Source organism: Mustela putorius, unplaced genomic scaffold (assembly GCF_011764305.1).
Source record: "Mustela putorius furo isolate JIRA1106 unplaced genomic scaffold, ASM1176430v1.1 tig00537227_pilon_pilon_pilon, whole genome shotgun sequence".
In the NCBI taxonomy this organism is placed as follows: domain Eukaryota; kingdom Metazoa; phylum Chordata; class Mammalia; order Carnivora; family Mustelidae; genus Mustela; species Mustela putorius.
The window spans coordinates 35,303,075-35,318,090 of NW_025422368.1; the positions used below are offsets into that span (position 1 = coordinate 35,303,075).

A 15,016-nucleotide genomic window follows, 5' to 3' on the forward strand; every position below is an offset into this window, starting at 1 on the left:
TCAAGAATGACTTTCAAAAGAACGGCCTGGATTTCAAGGCTTTTGTTTTTCTGCACACTCCTGTTTTGAATTTCAGAAGCTGAATATATTAATTCCTTCTTTCTTTCCATTCTTTTTGCAACTTGAAATAGTGCCACACTCCCTATTTCCAAGGCAAATTGATTCCCAGGCAAAGGAGAAAAAAAAAATCACATAAATCATTTTCAAAATATTACCCCAATTACAGGTATTGTGGAGTTTTAGGAGTTTGGATGGAGGACACTGTCTTTTTATTTTCTTCCAAATGGCCAGGAATAAGATTGGTGATTACAAATTTAAGATTTTTAAAGCAGAGTTAGTATATTATACCACATGTTTTATAAAAATCCTTAATAATATTCTAGATTATGATTCTTTGAAAAATTATTATTATTTATCATTAAGCTGTGATGTACACATTCAGTCATCCTAAAAGGAATGAATAATTTGGTCTTTTTTTTTTTTGGTCTCAAGTAATTTGAAACCATCTTTTTGATTTCTCCTATCAGAAGCCCTTAGTAGTGAACCACATCACATTACACTGACAGGTTATTTTAGTCTAGTCCATTTAGTCTAGTCTAGTCCATTATTAGTCTAGTCCATTATTAACGATGCAGAATAGTATTGTATAGTGTGCCTGCTCTGCAGTCAGGTTAAATAGTTCCAAAGTCTTGTTCCACACTAACTAGCTGTGCAGTTCAGAGTATATTCCTTATCCTCTGAAAGCTTCAGTCTCATTTATAAAACAGGAGAGCTCCTTATAGTATCTGTCTCACAGTTTGGTAGGAGGACTGACTGACATGTGCTAAACACCTGGGACATGTTACATATTAGCTGTTTGTGTTGTTCTTGTCATTACTACTGGCAAAGAAAAGGGAGATGATATTGAAGTCACCATCCTGCTGGCTCTCTAAGAATTTCTTCAGACACCTCTCCATCTTTCCTGATAAATGAATTTTCTGAAAGCATCAAGCATCAGAATTAGCAGAGTTGAAATCTTCTATGAGTCTTATATAGAAAAACTGGAATTAACCTGACTTTTCTTCTAAACTAAAATAAATAAATATGTCTTAAGATGTGAATGTTGAGCAAGGAAGGAACTTCGATCTTGAAATTATACTCCAGCTCCCTGTGAAATCTCTCTTTCTTTTTTTTTTTTTAACAGAATTTTCATTCCTGCATATTGAAAGTATTTTTGCCCGCCAAAAATAATATTTAGAATTGCCATGCTAAGGACTCTGAGTTAGAAACAATCGGTTTTATGCCAGCCTAATGAGACAAACGTAAAGCTAGCTTAAATTCCTGATTTGGGGGTAGTCCAAAATCTATCCAAAGGATTGACCTTGAACTAATCAAGTTTATTTTTATTCAAAATAATTCAGCAGCTCACATTAAAAAATATTTGTCGTTTCTCCCATAACATTGTAAAGCATTCGCAAATTGTTCCTTGTGTCAGCAGTCAGGTGTGGTTCTAAAGCATCTCCCAATTAAGGCTGTTGGGACTCCGGTAAATGGTGTCATAAAAGTCAGAAGCCCCAACGTGAGGGGAAATTGGTTCCTATGTCCTTTCCTCCTACTCTGGGATGGCACTCCACAGTCGTTCTGTGAAGCTGGCATTTTCATTCAGTTGCACCTAAATAGACCTTTAGTGGAAAGAAGCAGTGGAATATGGGGGAGTGACCATCACAGTGTCCATACTAATTTCCAGAATGCTTTTGAGATTTAGGGTCAGCAGCAATTCAGTAAGGTAAGGACTTACTGAATTTTAGGTAAATTTGGCTCTGAAAATGCTAATTGAAAGCCCTCCTCAGCAATTCAGTCTTTTTCCCACTCCCTTTCTTTAGTCAGCAGGGTCCCATGGTGACTGGTTCTGAAAGAAATCATCCCCTTCAGCAGTTACCTAGCACCATGGCAACAGGGACGTCAGCAAAGCAGGATAGACCCTGCACAAAACAGCTTCCACCAGACTCCCTCCCAGCCTCTCTAATTCAGCTCTGCCTGAGGCCTAGGAATGGGGCTAAGGACGTCTTGACATATATACTAAAAAAAAATCCTATGTGTTTCTGTGTTTTGTTTTGTACGTAAGCATAGATATATGGGCATATGGTAAACTGTGTTATGAGAATTTCTCCTTCCCCCAAAACATGGAGTGTATCTAAGGGGTGGGGATGGGTGGTAGAATGGGGACTGGGAGGTAGATAGGCATGGGATTTGGGGTTTAATGATATGTAAAAATTGTATTTATAAGGTAGCAATAAGTTGATAGTAGGGGCAGTCAGAGCCCTAATTATACAGCCTGATTTATAGTTGGACACAAGACCTCAGAGAAATATTTTAAAAATATCTTTATTTACCTGAGGATGAAATAGACAAATGGTTTTAATGAATGCTGAAAGGAGTGTAATGCTGTCCTTGGTGCTGAACACTCAGTTGTCTCAGACGTGCTAAGGGGGCTCCAGAAGGGAGTGAAGGAACACCTTGTCGTGTTAGGGTGTTGATGATAAGAAAGAAAGAAAGAGGCTGGGAGGAAAGTAACATTTCACTCCCTACCAAGCATCCCTGAATGTCCAGAATAAAATGTTCAGATGAAAAATAAAACAAAAAAGAAAGTGGAGAAGCCTTGAGGTTTGGTTGAATTTTCTCCTTTTCATATGGAGATTTTTGGTCAGAGCCAATCAGGTCAGGGATTTCTGCTGCTTTTGCTCCTGAAAGGAAAAGTGGGGGAAGGGAGATAGAAGATGGCCACATTCTCCCCTTGAGCCACATGATCCATTTCCCATGTGACACATTCCAGAGCCTTGGAAAGGAGAAGGGAGGGGCACCAAGAGAGTGGGGCTGGGGGCGGGAAGATGGTTTAACAGTCAACCCAGCACAGCGTCATCTTGTCTTCCTACCAGGAAGCAGGCTATGAGCCAAGGGGAAGGCAGAGGACAGAAATGAATGTGCTCCCAAGCTTTCCCGGTGGTGTATGGCATTCTCCAAACTCCTATGCGAGGGCTGTTCCTGACCGAGAAGACCCAAGGAGACCGTCTCTGAAATCAAGTCCAGATGAAGGTATGTGCCAGGGATCCCGTGGTATCACGGCTGAAATTTGGCTTACAGGACATGACACCTTCTTTTTTCCAGGCAATTCGGAGATTTTTTTCCTGGCTTAGATTTGGTTAGGGGGCTTTAGATTTGTTACAGGTCTAGAAAAGATGCTTAGGTAGTTCTGTAAAATGAATTGATTCACCAGAGTAAGTGCCCCTGAAGAAAAATTGATGGAAATTATGTATAGTGATAATTAATAAAACAAAGCACTAATTGATGAAAATGATTTTTTTTCTTTGAGTCCTGGGAAGAGGAAACAAATAATATTACTGAAATCAACTAAATTTCTTTGTCCCTGCCATAAAATCTTGTTTTCTCCATTTTTAGTTGCTTATTCTGTGCCCGTGTTCCCAGAGGTGATTGGCAGTGGCTTAGGGAGCCTGAGTGGGCAGGCATGCTGTTTCTTTGTGCTGTGCAATTGTCTGCTTTCTGATGTTCCTGATACCAGAAGAGCTTATGATTTTTTCCGTCTCTGGTTTGGGATAGTAGAGTACCACTGACTTTCAAATCTTACAGAGTAGCTCTCAAGAAGGCTCCCAGGAAGTTCTCAAAGGAATCTTCCAAAGTTACAGGTTAAAATAATCTGTCATGTACTCAAATCTTGGTATCTTTGACCATTTCTACCTAGCACAATGAGGGAAGCTAGCAAATTTAAATTTTATTTCATCTTTGACAAATACTTAACAAAGTTCTTGCTGTGTGTGAGACGTCATTATAAGCACAAATAATCTGTCATTTAATCCTTATAGTAACCCTCTGGGGGAGGTATTAGTACTCACATTTTGGTAATGAAAAAACTAAGGCACAGAGAAGTTAGGGAATATTCCCAAGATCACACAGCTAGCAAATACTAGAAACAGTATTTGGACCCAAGAAACTTGACCTCAGAGTTCATGAGTTTAACTCCTAACCTAACCTATGCTTCTTCCCTGTTTGTGTTATTTCAAGTGATGTCAACAGTTGACTTGGCTACAAATTTTGTTCAGCTGACACTACTAGAAGATCAAATCAGCTTGCCTGGCTGAGACAGATCTCCAGTGGAATCTATATTTATATATTAAATTATCCCAATAGTCATCTTCTGTACCCCCAAATACCCCAGTAAGTAATTGCCTGTTCTTCTCTTCCCTTTGAGCTGTATAGATATCTGGTAGTAAAATACTGTGTTACTATGGTGACCAGATGATGTCCAAAGGCAAAAAAGAAATCTAGAATTACATCATGGTTGATTTTTTTTTTAATTGAACTTAACATTCTTTTATCCGCTGAACCTAGTAACAATACCAGCCTAAACATACTATCTTTAAAAAGCACTTACTTGGTTTTCACAGTAAAATAAAAAAGATTAACAACTTCTAAAAATTATGAATACAAACTGTGGTATTGAATGGACTGGATTTGTTACTTTAAAATAATATTATCATTTTTCAAGGGAATAGATTTACTCTCTTTGCAAATTATTTTAGGTTTTAAGGGAAAAAGGAAGTCTTTTTTTCTTAACTTCTAGAAATTTCTGAAATATAGATATTTCTTCCATGGTCTGTATAGTTTCCCTTCTTGACAATAAATGATGACTGATCTCATTCTTATATGCTATAGGAAAACTAAGGGAAGTTACTAGGTTAAAGGTATAAGGAGGAAAAAAAAAGGGATAGAAATATAAAATTTGTGAAATTCTTTACTAAATGAGGTATTTCCCCTCAGGGTTTCATTGAAGAATACTTTGAAGAGTGGTTAGGTCCCCTACAATACTGAACTTTGGTCCTTTATATTAAACCCTGCATCCCTGCTGAAATCTGTTTCCCTGGGACAAGTACCACATTTACACTATTATAGTCTCCTGAAGTGAGCTTCTTGAGCAAAGGGACCATAGCTTCTCTCGTCAGGTTTCTAGCATTTAGCACTAGGCCTGGTTTATGGTAAGCTCTCAATACCCATTTGTGGAAGTTCTGTAAAGCATTCGGCCTGTATAGGGGCCCATGCCTGTTTTGTTCTGCATGTGCTCATAGGGAGGACAGTGGAGTAGGAGAGACCGGGGCAACAACCAGAATTATGTCTGAAATTTATATATGCTAGTCTGACTGACTCTGAAGCAGTAGCACACTAGAGTTCAAGAAGTATCCATAAATTCTTTCCTGGGGATTATGAATCCCCCTGACATTTTATTTATCTTTAGAATGAAGTTCTCCTGGTATTTGTATTTATATCTGGATATAGAGGCACCCTAACAATCTCATTTTCTTGTGGCGTTTGCCTGGCACCATCTCCCAACACTTGAAATAGTTCACCTTGGGTTGAGATTGAACATGTTGAAGTCAATTCTTGTCCCAGGCAGGCCTCTCCTAATCAGCTGTGGCTCCCAGTCCTCAGAATGCTGAACCAAGAGCTCACAGGACTTTAGACTCCTCCCCAGAGAATCCTAGGATCCTTAGTATTAGAGTAGATTGGAGCCAGGCTGCCTTTCCCAAACCATGGCAGCTAGGACTTAAGTGTTAAAGATTGTCTCAAGGTATCTGGAAATGTTGCTTAGGATTTGAATTCAAGTTAGCAGGCTAACTGGGGTTAGAATAGTCCTCTCTCTTGGAGCTCCTGTGTAACTCTTGATCTTGGGCTCATGAATCTGAGCCCCACACTGGGTGTAGAAATTATGTTAAAAAATATTTGAAAAAAAAAAAAAGTCACTTCTCTTGATAATCACAAATATACCTGTTATATTATTCCTGTCTAATTAAGTCACTAAGGAGAGGAAGAATAGGGTTTGTAGATAAGGTATGGGTCCTTAAATTCTGTCCACTCATCCTCCTTACCTCCAGTGTTACCTGCTGAGTGAGTTATGCAGAAGAAACAGCTCTGCAGGCAACCCAGTAGGAGCGCAAGCTGCATGACTACCACGCTCCTGCAGGGCTGCCCAAAGAAGCCGGCCTGGTGTCCTCCACAGGCTGAGGTCTGGAAGCCTTGCTGGGCTTCCTACTCTTCTCTCTCAAATCTCCCAGCTCTGCTCAACCAGCCGAACAGGAGAAGATCCAACAGAGAGAGAAAGTAGAGAGGTGTCCCTTTATGGAGAGGCCTTGCCAAATGTGCTTTCCACTTGGAGACTTGGAATGAAAGACGAGATAGAAAGGGTGCGGCAGTGAGCATGGGAAGTAGATATGAGAAAGTGAGGCCTGGGTCCTGCCTTTCAGGCACAGTCTCTTGCCCACTGCCAGTAAACCCTGCCACCCGAGTCAGGCCTTGCCAGCCACTGACTGGATCATTTCCTAGCATATGTGTACATAGGGAAGGAGGAGGGGATAGACAGAAGAACCAGAGTATGGATACAACTTCTCCTTTATGAACCAAGGCAAAAAAATGGCACGAGCTGAGAGGTGGTCTCTCCAAGAGGACAGTTTCAAAAGTAAAATAGGGGTACCATGATAAATATATTTTCCTGTTTATGGGGGGCATATTCCCTCAGCTAAACTTTTGAAGCCATCATCTCATGGAGCCTCTCATTTGGCATACTTTCCTAGGCACTGGATGTCTGCATGTGAAATCCTGGTAGAGATTCTGCGATATAGGTTATTAGCCCCAATTTCTGATCAGAAAACTGAAGCTCAGAGACATTTAACCAACCTGCCTGAAGTCCCACACAACATAGAGCCAGGATCTGAATTCTGTGCTCTTTCCGCTCTGTGACAAGTAAAGTTCTTTCCTCTGCATTCTTTAAAAATATATACGTTTTTGGATATTAGGTTAATATAAATACAGTTGTAGAAAATTTGGGAAATGAAGAGAAATGGAGAGGTATAATGAAAATAGGGGCACCTGGGTGGCTCAGTCAGTTAAGTGTCAGGCGCCTGCTTTCAGCTCGGGTCATGATGTCATGGTTGTGGGATTGAGCTGCACGGGTTCTGTGCTCAGTGTGGAATCTGTTTCAGATTCTTTCTTCCTTCCTCTTCTGCCCTTCCCCATTCGAGTTCTGTCTCGCTCTCAAATAAATGAAAATCCTAAACACACACACACACAAGGACCCAGTCGGTTGTGCGACTGCTTCGGCTCAGGTCATGATCCCAGGGTCCTGGGATCGAGCCCCATGTTAGGCTCCTTACTCAGTGGGGAGTTTGCTTCTCCCCTGCCTGCTGCTCCCCCTGCTTGTGCTCAGTCTCTCTCTCTCTCTCTTTGTGTCAAACAAACAAATAAAATATTAAAAAAAACAAAAACAAGAAGTGAAATAAAAATCAGTCATGATCTTGCCACCTAGAAACCACCACTGTTAAAATTTTTGTATATTTCTTTCTCAGTCTTTCTCAGTGCATTCAGTGATAAGGAAAGTAAACATTTGTTGAGCACTCCTTTTATTTCAGACATTGTTCTTAGCTTCTTTCTTGCATCATTTATTTTATTCTCACAACAAATCAATGAGGTGGGTACCATTATTATCCTAATTTCATTGGTAAAGACAATAAGGACAAAGATGTTAAGTAACTTGGTAGAGGTTACAAAGTATTAAGTGACCTGAAACCCAGGCAGGCTGCTTTACAGGAGGGTTTCTCAACATCAGCACTGTTAGTATTGGGGCCAGCTTACATCTGTGTTACGGGAGGCTATCTGACTTCACTCTAGAATGGTTAGCAGCGTCCCTGCCCTCTACCTACTGGATGTCAGTAACACCCTCCTTCCCCAGGTGTGACATCGAGAATGTCTTCAGACATTGCCAGATGTCCCCTGGGAGGCAGAACGACCTGTGAACCACAGCTCTAAGAGCCCATACTCCTAATCACTGCATTATATAACCTCTTCATATTTAAGATCTGCAAAAATTGGGCTGCCTGGGTGGCTCAGTGGGTTCAACCTCTGCCTTCAGCTCAGGTCATGATCTCAGGGTCCTGGAATCGAGTCCCACATCGGGCTCTCTGCTAGGTGGGGAGCCTCTCTCTTTCTCTGCTTGCCTCTCTGCCTACTTGTGATCTCTCTCTGTCAAATAAATAAAATCTTTAAAAAAAAAATCTGCAAAAAGTTATTTTCTTCCACATCTAAAGAAGGAAGCATGGGTGCAAGTTTGGGTGCAGCCTATGAAACCTTCTGGAATATCAGTGGCTTTATAGATCATAGGTAGGAGATTAGTTACTTCCAGAAAAATGCTCCTTAATAGACTTTTATAATAGGTTCATAGTATCCCATCATTGCCCAGTTTGAAAAATAACCATATTTCTGTCTCTTACAGTCTTTTTCCTCCATTCTCTGTGATAGGCACCCTTAGCCTTCAAGAATTCAGATTTCAGGGACCCTAGGGTGGTTCAGTCAGTTTAGTGTCTGACTCTTTATTTCGGCTCAAGTCATGATCTCAGGGTTCTGAGATTGAGCCCTGCTTCAGCCTCCATACACAGTGGGGAGTCTGCTTAAGATTCTCCCTCTCCTGTTGCCCCTCCCCTAGCTTGTGCTCTCTCTCAAGTTCTTTCTCTCAAATAAATAAATAAATCTTTAAAAAAAAAGAATTCAGACTTCACATGTACAATGTACACTTACGGTATAGTGGACTGTGCTTATCAACCATGGTGTCAAAATATGTCCCAAACAAAGGATGTCTGTTGCAAATAATTGCTTGCTAATAAATCAAATCCAAGATTTGCTAGTGATTTTTTTAATTAATTAGGACAAAATTAAGGATATTTACATAGTAATATTCTTTTCCACATGCTTTCTTAGGTTGAGGATCTGGTGTTAGAGGTACAGGTCAAGCTCCTAGAGTTGCACATAATTCCTGGGTATTTCTGTAGGAGTATGTTGCATGTATGAACACATTTGTCACATCTGTCTCTGAGGAAGAAAGGCTAAAAATGCCTGGTGTTGATGATTTGGGTCAACCATGACTGATGCGCAGAGGGGATTAAAGTAAGAAGCACTGAGAGAAGAGAGCAATATCATTTTAACTGAACAGATGTCTAAAAATATACAGTACTAAAATATATATTAACCATGTGAAACATGCAAATACACATTCAACATTTTTTAAAAAAGATTCTTATTTATTTATTTGAGAGAGGAAAAAAAGAGTGAGAGAGAGCATGAGAAGGGAGAAGGTCAGAGGGAGAAGCAGACTTGCGGCAGAGCCGGGAGCCTGATGCAGGACTTGATCCTGGAACCCTGGAATCATGACCTGAGCCTAAGGCAATGGCTTAACCAACTGAGCCACCCAGGCACCCCACATTCAACATATTTTCAGTGACAACTGACTACATACAGTTGCATAATTTGTCCATGAAAAATGCACATGAAAGCAAATTCAAATCTAACTTCTGCTCTATGAACGTAAAGGTTTGCTTTCTCAGGACACCCTGACTGACGATAGTGGTGTGGATCAAAATTTACCCTGTGTGTTGCTGTGAATTTGCTGTGAGACAGAATATACTTCTGAAAATCAGAATTCTTAGTAACTCTCTGTGTAGAGTTTGTACTCCGTGCTTAACAACAACTTCACCTTCTTTTCAAATTCCTGTAAATTGCATCTCTGTAGTTCTTTGCTTTGAGTGTGATGTGTCTGGTCTTTGCCTCCTTGCTTCTTTCTTATTTAAGTTGCGCAACTAGAGATGTTGATACTGAAATCTGAGCTTGAAAAATGAAACTAAATGCTTACCTCCAAAACAGCTGTTTTCCTCTACTTTAGACTCAGTGAGCACACAGCTACTATTTAAAAAAAAATGTCTGTGGTAATGAATTAAATTGAATTTGGGGAGGTGCATATGCCTTGGCCAAACTGTCTACTTCTGAATTCGAAAGACTCCATATTGGAAAGAGAGGTGTGGGAAATTGGTAGAGGATAGCCAGGGGTTCTAGTAAGTGTCTCTCCCCTCTGAGAAGCTTGGTAGTAGATAGAAAGGCAGACAGACACAGCTGGCAAGTCCTCTTTGACCAGACCACTTCTTGCAGGGAATCTTCAGTCAGAGATTGTTAGCACTTCCAGAATAATTACCGGAGTTGTTGGGGAGGGCTGCTTAGCTGGCCTCTAGGGAAAATTCATCCCTCCTTTGGAGACCCAAAGGATATCAGATCTTGGATATCAGAAGCTCACAGAAGCCCCAGCAGCCCTAACTAACTTCCCTCTCCTCCCACCGAAATGCACTCTTGGGGTGAGCTCTCTGCCAGGTGAAAGTAGTGAGTTATAAATTAAACAAATGTGTGTTGCTCATCACAATGTCTACCTATCAGTTTTAGTTCATAACGCTAAAAGGACTTCAGAAATCATCTCGACCAACTCACATATGTTATAGCCATGGAGATTCTGAGAGGTTGATTTACTTAAGGTCCTTACCGTGATATAGAAGTAAGACCTGTGTCTCTTGTCTTGCTGTTCAGTACTTATATTCAGAATTAGAGCCCAGGTTTCTTAGCCCCCAGTCCCATGTTTAAGGTAAACCAGAAAGCACTATACTGTTTGAGCTTCTCAAGGTTTCTGATATTCGAGATGCTGGGGGGTAGTGGAAGGTAGTGGTAGGATGGCTGGTATGAATTTTAATGTTCACACTGAATTATCAAAGAAATGGCTATATTGAATTAGTTTTTATTACTTCAGAACAAAGTAGCACAAATTTAATGGCTTAAAATAACAGTTATTTCTTATATTGCAGTTCTGCAGGTCAGAAGTCTGGGTGGATTGGCTGGTTTCTCTGCTTTGAGTCTCATAGGCTGAAATCAAGGTGTTCGCAGGACTGTGTTCCTTCTTAGAGGATGATGACTCCTGTAGGCTCTTTGCAGTGGTTGGCAAAATCCAGTGCCTTGTGGTTGTAGGACTAAGGTCGCATTTTCTGGATGGCTGTTAGTTGAGGCCATCTGTAACAACTAGTGGCCTCTCCCTGGTTATCGCATTGGAGCTCCTGGATCTCAGAGCCAGCATGTCTGCTCCTTCTCATGCTTGAAATCATTCTCTGACTTCTTTTGCCTCCTCTCTCTGCTTCTAACCAGAGAGGATCCTCTTTTTTAAGGGCTCATTAGTTTGTGGCTACCTGGATAGTCCAGGATAATCTTCCCATTTTAAGTTTCATAACCTTAATTATATATGCAGAGTCCCTTTTGCTGTGTGGCATGGACATCTTTAGGAGGCCAGTCTGCCTACTACATACATTACTTCCTTTAAATAACAGCAGGGTTCTATCCTTTCAGGCTAATGGGAAAGTCAGTGACAAGCATTTCTGGGATTCTCTTCCTCTTCCTAGGTCCTGGGGCTTGCAAACCCAGCAAAATATATGGGTGGTCCCTCTAACCTTGGATCCCCTCTGATCATGGCAGAGGTATAATTATGGTCTGAGGTGGTGTGTATGCTTGAAAGCTGGGAGATCGCGGCTTTGGTACCCGCCTTGAGGCAGTGGACTCTACTTTCTGCCAGGAAGTCTTTGGATCCAGCCCCTCTGCTGCACTCCTCCATTACCACTTGTCACTTACCTGAAGTGCAGTGGGGAAGTGAGGCAAGGGTCCCAGGCCTACTCTATTTGTATAGCATAACACCCACTCATAATAGAGTGCAAGGCAGTGATTTTTGTTATATTTACAGAGTTGCACAACCATAATCGAATTTCAGAACCTTTTCATCATCCCCAAAAAGATCTCTTGTGACCATCCAGGCCTGCCTTTTGCATGACTCCAGGGGCCACAGCCACATCCTGGTTCCTACATCCTTGTTTCTTCCTCCTACACTCTGTAGAAATCCCCCTCAGAGAACTCAGCCTCCAGAAAATGAAAGCCAAGGACACGGTTGTCTTGGGCCCAGTGATACGACTCTCCTCCAAGACAAGGCAGCATTTAGGGTCTGGGTTCATTCTCAGAAGGGAATAGGAAAGAATCTCAACAAGAAGCACAGCACAGATCAATACCCCCAGTGACTTATCTTGCCTCTGTACGATGTGCGGGAGTCATCCAGTTGCAGTTATTATTGGACAGCCCTGACTCCGTGGAGCAGTGACCTGCAGGGGAGTGAGTCAGACCTCCTTCTTCCCCCCCTCCGCCCGCTTCCTTCCTCCTCTAAGCAGAAACCAAGGCATTCTTTGCTTCCTGCTTAAATGACCCAATGATGATGCAGTGTGGAGTGGGATGGGAGAATAGAGGAACACATCTTGTACAAGAGTGCAAGGAAGTTTCCAGAGGCGCTTTGTCCCTCCAAGGCTCACTTGCCCCTTTTTTTCTCTTCCCCACCCCATCCCCCACCATGTGAAAGGTTCTTTGGACTGCAGAGAAGTCTGAGTTGCCTCAAGGGAAGCAGCCTATAACAAGCCCTAAGGCCAGGCCTCAAGGAGTCTGAAACTTTGCTCAGGATCTGAAAACTGGCTGGGGATCCAAGGCAGCTTGGTGACTTGGTTTCCATGTCCTGTCATCTGTCTGCAGGAGGAGTCTTAGAGAGTCTACCATAGATGGCCCTGTTCTTCTCTGTTTTGGCTCCTACTACTTCCATTGCTTCCTTGACCATCCAGCCCCAAAGCAGGCCCTCCTGCCATGCTCTGCTCTTTAGCTCTTTTCTGCTCATTACAACTTACTGTCTTTATTTATACTTATTTATTAATCTTCTCCACATCCCTCCACAATAGTAATAATTAGACTGTGATCTTCATGAAGGGAGGGGCACAGTTTTATTGGCCTTTGTATACATGGTTCTTAGCACAGTACATTCTGGCACAGGGTAGGATCTTAAAATGTTTTTATGGAATGATGAATGAATTAATGAAAATGAGCAAATAATCTGAATAGACATTTTTCCAAACTTTGGTATTCATCTGCCAACTGGATAGCTCTACTTGGGTATCTAATAAGAATGCAACTCACCCAAAATAGAATTATTGATTTCCAGCTCCCCAAACTTTCCCCCCATCTCAGAACCTCAAGCCCAGGGAGTCATCCCTGCCCCCAAACCCTGTCACACATCAGCAAATCTTGTTGGCTGTCCCCACAATATTTTCAGTATTGATCTACTTTTCTCCACCTACATCACTACTAGGTCTAAGCCATCATTATCACTTACTTAGGTTATTGTAATAGCCTCTTAACTGATGCCCCCCACTTCTCTTAGCCACCTACACAGCAATTAAAGTTGTATTTTTAAAACATAAATCAGGTCATACTCCTATCACGCCTTTGCATAAAACCTGCAATGGATTTCACTGCAGTAGGAATACCTGTGCCCGACAATGCTGTGTGATCTGATTCCCTTCCCGCCTTGCTGATGATTATCAGGAACCATTTCCTTCCATATTCATCTGCTCCAGCTTATAGCTTATTCCTGCCCCAGGGTTTTCGCACACATTGCTCTGCACAGAATGCTCTTCCAATTTTCACATGGCTGACTTCTCATCACTGGGGTTTCAGCTCTAGTATCACTTCTTCAGAGAACCTTTCTCTGGCCACTCCATCTGAAATAAGACCCTGCATCAGTCTGGATGATTTTAGAGGCAAATAACAGAAAACTCAGAGGGGCTTAAAACCATAACATATTGCTTATTTAATGAGTCTAGTGATGGATGCACCACAGTGTCAAGACACTGGGTAGTATCTTTGTGAGTCCCAGGACTTCCTTGACCTTCTAAGATATGACCCAGTGCCCTGACATCATCACATGGCAAGATTACATAGGTGAGAAGCAAGGGGCAGCCAGGCCCACAAGAGAGAACACTCTGCATGCCTCTTTCCTCTTACCAAGAAAGAGACATTTTTCCAAGAGCTTCCCAACACCCTCCTAGAGATTTCCTCTTGTCTTGCCAGAAGCAGAGGATGTTGACGTGACCATCCCTAGCTGCAAGGGATGGTGGAAAGTGGTTATGTTGCCTTTTCAGCCACTTGACAGAGGAAGGTAAGGAAGAAGTTGGGAATGGCCATTAGGTGACCAACCAGTCACCTATCATTCCATTTCCCATGGACCCCTGGTACCTCATCCTGCTTTATTTTCCTCCATAGCACCAACTATTTCTTTACTATGCACTTATTTGTTTGTTTTGCTGTTATTCACCACCCCCCCCCTGCTTCCCCAGAGATAAGCTCCATAAAAGCAGGAACCTTGTCTATCTCGTTAACTTCTGTACTTCCAGTAGTTAGCATAATCCTGTTCATACTATGTATGAAAAGAATATTGGGGGGCACCTGGGTGGCTCAGTGGGTTAAAGCCTCTGCCTTCATCTCGGGTCATGATCCTCAGGGTCCTGGGATCGAGCCCCACAGCAGGCTCTCTGCTCGGTGGGGACCCTGCTTCTCCCTCTCTCTCTGCCTGCCTCTCTGCCTACTTGTGATCTCTGTCAAATAAACAAATAAAATCTTAAAAAAAAAAAAAGAATATTGGGTAAATGTGAAATAGAAGATGATTTTACATATACCATCGTAACAACATAGTCATTTCTTAGGGTGAAGTTTCTTAATGTTTATTTCTTTTTTCCCCACCTTATTTGACTTTACAGATTTTGTGGGAACAGTAGAGAGAGGGACAAGTTTAGTATTTTTAGGTCTGGAGCTGCATCCCTCCTATGCACGACTCTACTAAGTGGCAATAGGGTAAGAAATACTGGCCACTGTCCTTTTTACATACCTATGTTGGGTGCCAGTAGGACCTAACATTTTCTCCTGCAACACTGTTTGTAAAGAATTTGGAGAGGCCTGCAGCTGGCAGCCAGCAGAAACCTTGTGGAGTAAAGCTTGGACTCCCAAGCATTATATTTTACATAGGAATTATGTACATATTACATTTTAATTGGGACCTTGACCTTAAAAGAGTGATATTCTAATGGTAAGAGGAGTTGGGATAGAAGCCTTCCTTGTTTCCAGAAATCACTCCTGTGATGCTGACTTTTTATTTCTGATACTTTAAAATTCACGTGAAGGACAAAGAAAGGTAAATGTGGTAGAAGAGTAAATGTAGTTCCTTAGACAACCAGTCTCCAAACACAAAGATGGTGTACCCAGT

General features: G+C 41.7%; 1 protein-coding gene across 5 annotated transcripts in view; it reads left to right on the plus strand.

Annotated features, from left to right (window-relative positions):
• Positions 1-15,016, plus strand: part of GPR19 (G protein-coupled receptor 19) — a 36,130-nt gene that overhangs the window by 10,772 nt on the left and 10,342 nt on the right. For 4 of the 5 annotated variants that reach the window (XM_045073159.1, XM_013057905.2, XM_013057903.2 and 1 more), the window contains exon 3: positions 2,916-3,072. The gene's annotated coding sequence lies outside the window, so the exon portion shown is untranslated. Of the gene's footprint in view, positions 1-2,915; positions 3,073-4,056; positions 4,210-15,016 lie in introns of all 5 variants that reach the window. The other variant, XM_045073160.1, reaches the window with a different exon arrangement.